This window comes from Mandrillus leucophaeus, unplaced genomic scaffold (assembly GCF_000951045.1).
Source record: "Mandrillus leucophaeus isolate KB7577 unplaced genomic scaffold, Mleu.le_1.0 Scaffold1567, whole genome shotgun sequence".
NCBI lineage: Eukaryota > Metazoa > Chordata > Mammalia > Primates > Cercopithecidae > Mandrillus > Mandrillus leucophaeus.
In genome coordinates this window covers 192,882-198,641 of record NW_012101551.1, presented here as the reverse complement: position 1 = coordinate 198,641, position 5,760 = coordinate 192,882, and positions in this window count along the sequence as shown.

The window sequence follows — 5,760 nt, the reverse complement described above, 5'->3', positions numbered from 1 at the left end:
AAATTGGGAAATGTGTGTTGTAATACTGCTCTTTTTCAAGTTTGCTTTGGTTGTTTTCATCACTTGCATTTCCATGTGAATTTGAGGATCAGCTTGTCAATTTCTGCAGAAAGGGGAGCTAGAATTTTGATAGGAATTGCATTGAATCTCTCAATCAATTTGGGGAATATTGCCGTCTTAACACTAAGTTTTTCAATCCATGAATATGGGCTATCTGTCCATTTATTTAAATATTCTTTAATTTGTTTCAATGATGTTTTATAGTTGTCAGTGTACATGAAGAACTGCCTTCTTTTGTTAAATTTATTTTTAATATTTTATTCTTTTGATGCTATTGCAAATAGAATTGTTTCCTAATTTCATTTTCAGATTGTTCATAACCTGTATGGAGAAATAAAACTGACTTTTCTATATTGATCTTATAGCTTTCAACCTTGTTAAACTCATTTATTAGCTTTGATAGTTTGTTATGGATTCTTTAGGATTCTCTGTATATAAGACTATGGTATCTGCAAATAAAGTTTTGCTGCTTCCTTGCTATCTGTATGCTTTATCTTTTTCTTGCCTAATTTATCTGACTAGAACCTCTAGTGCAACAGTTTTAAACAGAAGTATATTTACTGAGGGTTTTTTGTAGATGTTGTTTACTTTGTTGAGAAAATTCTCTTCTATTCCAAGTTTTTTGAGGGTTTTTTGTAGATGCTCTTTACTATGTTGAGAAAATTCCCTTCTATTCCAAGTTTATTGAGGGTTTTTAACACGAAAAGGGGTTGGATTTTGCAAAATGCTTTCTTCCTACCTCTATTGAGAAGGTCATATGATTTTGTCTTTTATGCTATTAATATGGTATATTATACTGATTGGTTGGCATATGTTGAACCAACCTTGCATCGCTGGGCTAAATTCCACTTGATTGTGGTGTATAATCCTTATATGTTACTGATTTTGCTTTGCTAGTAATTTTGTTAAGGATTTTTGTGTCTGTGTTCATAGGGGACATGAGTTTATAGTTTTCTTTTCTTGTAATGTCTTTGTCTGGTTTGATGTCAAAATAATACTGGCCTCATAGAATGATTTTGGAGGTGTTTTCTCTTAATTGCTTAAAAAGTTTTTTAAAAGCTTAAAAAGTTTGTAAAAGATTGATGTTAATTCTTAAAATATTTTTTAAAAATTCACCAGTGAAGTCATCTGCGCCTGACTAGCCTTTTCTTCAGAGAAGTTTTTAAATTACTAATTCAGTTACTTTACTTGTTATGAATTTATTCAAAGTTTTGATTTATTCTTAAGTCAATTTCAGTAGTTTGTATCTTTCCAGGAATTTGTCTATTTCATCTAGTTTATCTAACTTGTTAGTATGTAATTGTCCACAAAATTCTCTTATAATCCTTTTTATTTCTGTAAGGTCTGTAGTTATTTACCTTTTTTCATTCTTGATTTTAACAATTTAAGGGTTTCTTCTTTTTCTTTTCTTTTCTTTTCTTTTTTTTTTTTTGATCTAACTAAACATTTGCTAATTTTGTTGACTTTTTCAAAGAATCATTTTTTGTTGTGTCGATTTTCACTATGGGTTTTCTATTCTTTATTTTTTCATTTCCACTCAAGTCTTTCCTATTTCCTTCCCTCTGTTTGATTTGAATGTAGTTGTATCCTCTTTTGCTAGTTTTATAAGATGGAAAGGACCTTCTTATTTTTAAATATAGACATTTATAGCTATAAATTTCCCTCTATGCACATCTTAGTTTTATCCCATAAATTTTGGTTTGTTGTGTTTTCATTTTCATCTATTTCAGAATATTTTTTGGTTTACCTTGTGATCTTCTTTGACCCACTGTTCATTTAGGAGCATCTTTAATTTCCACATAGATGCAAGTTTCCCAAATTTAATTCTATTATGTATTTTTAATTTCACATTATTGTGAATACCACCTTTTCAATGGAGTCTACTCTGATAAGCATATTTAATATTGAAACCTGCTTTGTCCTCTGGACCCCCACTTGGCTCTCCCAATTCCCCTTACCCTGCTCTATTTTCTCCCTAGAACACTTGTTAGCATACACCTTACATAATTATTCTTTATTATTTATTTTCTCTCTCTTTCTCTGTCCTCTAAAACATCAGTTTTGATGTGTCACTCAATTTTAGTAGTGCCAAGATTTTAGACCTAACCTTTTCTTTTTGGTTGTTGTTAATCCTATTCTTACTGACATTTTTCACTGTTATGTTATTGCTTTCACTTTATCTTAACTTTGTCTCTTATTAGTGAATAAGAAAAGTTCTCATGTTTAAATATTATTTAAAAACTAATATTTGGTGTTTCCAAACTGTATCAGTAGCAATAGATGTTTTCCTTCCTTTCTCCTCTTTGCTGAGCTTCCACTCACATAAAATTAGATGCAGATGATGGTGCTATATCAGCCCAGCCAGTTGCTAGTGCTTTAGCACAGTTATACCACTTGACACAGAAAATACATACCACATACAGCCAACTTTTAACTCTCTAATAAGTAGCTCCTGTCATAGCCTCTTTCTTCTATTCTGTCTTTACCTTCGCTAGTCCCAGAACCCAAAATCCTATACCAGAGAAAAAGTTAGGGCCCAGCTGAATTTTAAGAGTTAAAATTCCCCTTACTGGATCACTGGCATCATCAACTCTGCTAAAATGAGATCTTGAAGGGGTAATTCCCTGCAATCAGGGAAATAGCTAAAGAAGAAAAAATATTGTCACTGGCATTTGCCATCCTATTTCCTTGAAGTCTTCAAAGAGCCGCTGCATCAGCAGTGGTTATTTGGTGAGTGGTGAGAGTGAATGCAGCGTGAAATATTGTTCCTGCTGACATCCTTCATGGTTGGAATGTGGAGCTCAGAAATCTAAGGATACTTCCTCTATTCATCTATTTTGCATTTCTATAAAGGAATATCTGAGGGTAGGTAATTTATAAAGAAAAGAGTTTTTTTTTTTTTTAACTGAAAAACTCTACAGACTGTACAAGCATGGTGCCAGCATCTCCTTCTGGTGAGGGCTTCAGGAAGCTTCCAATCATGGCAGAAGGCAAAGGGGAGCAGGCATGTCATATGGCGAGAGAAGGAGCAAGAGAGATGATAGGCTCTTTAAAGCAATCAGCTCTCATGCTGTCTCTTATACACATCTAGATGTGTATAAGAGACAGGTATAATCCTTATATGTTACTGATTTTGCTTTGCTAGTAATTTTGTTAAGGATTTTTGTGTCTGTGTTCATAGGGGACATGAGTTTATAGTTTTCTTTTCTTGTAATGTCTTTGTCTGGTTTGATGTCAAAATAATACTGGCCTCATAGAATGATTTTGGAGGTGTTTTCTCTTAATTGCTTAAAAAGTTTGTAAAAGCTTAAAAAGTTTGTAAAAGATTGATGTTAATTCTTAAAATATTTTTTAAAAATTCACCAGTGAAGTCATCTGCGCCTGACTAGCCTTTTCTTCAGAGAAGTTTTTAAATTACTAATTCAGTTACTTTACTTGTTATGAATTTATTCAAAGTTTTGATTTCTTCTTAAGTCAATTTCAGTAGTTTGTATCTTTCCAGAAATTTGTCTATTTCATCTAGTTTATCTAACTTGTTAGTATGTAATTGTCCACAAAATTCTCTTATAATCCTTTTTATTTCTGTAAGGTCTGTAGTTATTTACCTTTTTTCATTCTTGATTTTAACAATTTAAGGGTTTCTTCTTTTTCTTTTCTTTTCTTTTCTTTTTTTTTTTTTGATCTAACTAAACATTTGCTAATTTTGTTGACTTTTTCAAAGAATCATTTTTTGTTGTGTCGATTTTCACTATGGGTTTTCTATTCTTTATTTTTTCATTTCCACTCAAGTCTTTCCTATTTCCTTCCCTCTGTTTGATTTGAATGTAGTTGTATCCTCTTTTGCTAGTTTTATAAGATGGAAAGGACCTTCTTATTTTTAAATATAGACATTTATAGCTATAAATTTCCCTCTATGCACATCTTAGTTTTATCCCATAAATTTTGGTGTGTTGTGTTTTCATTTACATCTATTTCAGAATATTTTTTGGTTTACCTTGTGATCTTCTTTGACCCACTGTTCATTTAGGAGCATCTTTAATTTCCACATAGATGCAAGTTTCCCAAATTTAATTCTATTATGTATTTTTAATTTCACATTATTGTGAATACCACCTTTTCAATGGAGTCTACTCTGATAACCATATTTAATATTGAAACCTGCTTTGTCCTCTGGACCCCCACTTGGCTCTCCCAATTCCCCTTACCCTGCTCTATTTTCTCCCTAGAACACTTGTTAGCATACACCTTACATAATTATTCTTTATTATTTAATTTCTCTCTCTTTATGTCTCTGTCCTCTAAAACATCAGTTTTGATGTGTCACTCAATTTTAGTAGTGCCAAGATTTTAGACCTAACCTTTTCTTTTTGGTTGTTGTTAATCCTATTCTTACTGACATTTTTCACTGTTATGTTATTGCTTTCACTTTATCTTAACTTTGTCTCTTATTAGTGAATAAGAAAAGTTCTCATGTTTAAATATTATTTAAAAACTAATATTTGGTGTTTCCAAACTGTATCAGTAGCAATAGATGTTTTCCTTCCTTTCTCCTCTTTGCTGAGCTTCCACTCACATAAAATTAGATGCCGATGATGGTGCTATATCAGCCCAGCCAGTTGCTAGTGCTTTAACACAGTTATACCACTTGACACAGAAAATACATACCACATACAGCCAACTTTTAACTCTCTAATAAGTAGCTTCCTGTCATAGCCTCTTTCTTCTATTCTGTCTTTACCTTCGCTAGTCCCAGAACCCATAATCCTATACCAGAGAAAAAGTTAGGGCCCAGCTGAATTTTAAGAGTTAAAATTCCCCTTACTGGATCACTGGCATCATCAACTCTGCTAAAATGAGATCTTGAAGGGGTAATTCCCTGCAATCAGGGAAATAACTAAAGAAGAAAAAATACTGTCACTGGCATTTGCCATCCTATTTCCTTGAAGTCTTCAAAGAGTCGCTGCATCAGCAGTGGTTATTTGGTGAGTGGTGAGAGTGAATGCAGCGTGAAATATTGTTCCTGCTGACATCCTTCATGGTTGGAATGTGGAGCTCAGAAATCTAAGGATACTTCCTCTATTCATCTATTTTGCATTTCTATAAAGGAATATCTGAGGGTAGGTAATTTATAAACAAAAGAGGTTTGTTTTTTTTTTTAACTTAAAAACTCCACAGACTGTACAAGCATGGTGCCAGCATCTCCTTCTGGTGAGAGCTTCAGGAAGCTTCCAATCATGGCAGAAGGCAAAGGGGAGCAGGCATGTCATATGGCGAGAGAAGGAGCAAGAGAGATGATAGGCTCTTTAAAGCAATCAGCTCTCATGTAGACTAATAGAGCAAGAGCTCATCCCATGAGGATGGCACCAAGACATTCATGAGGGATCTGCCCCCATGACAGACACCTTCCACAGGCACCACCTCCAACATTGGGGATCACATTTCCACGTGAGATTTGGAGAGGACAAGCATCAAAACCATATCACTTACTTTCCAAAGACCAAAAACAAAGGTTAGATCACTCAGCATTTGCATTAGCTAGGAGTTAGTCACATTGGAAGCCAATGTTATATTTAATATACTAAATATAAGCAAGTTATATGTTTGCCAAATGGTATGAGGTATGTCATGTTGAACCACGTTATATCTTCACACATTTTGCTTTTGGAAAGAAGTGGTTAATTCCTGAAATAAAATTAGTAA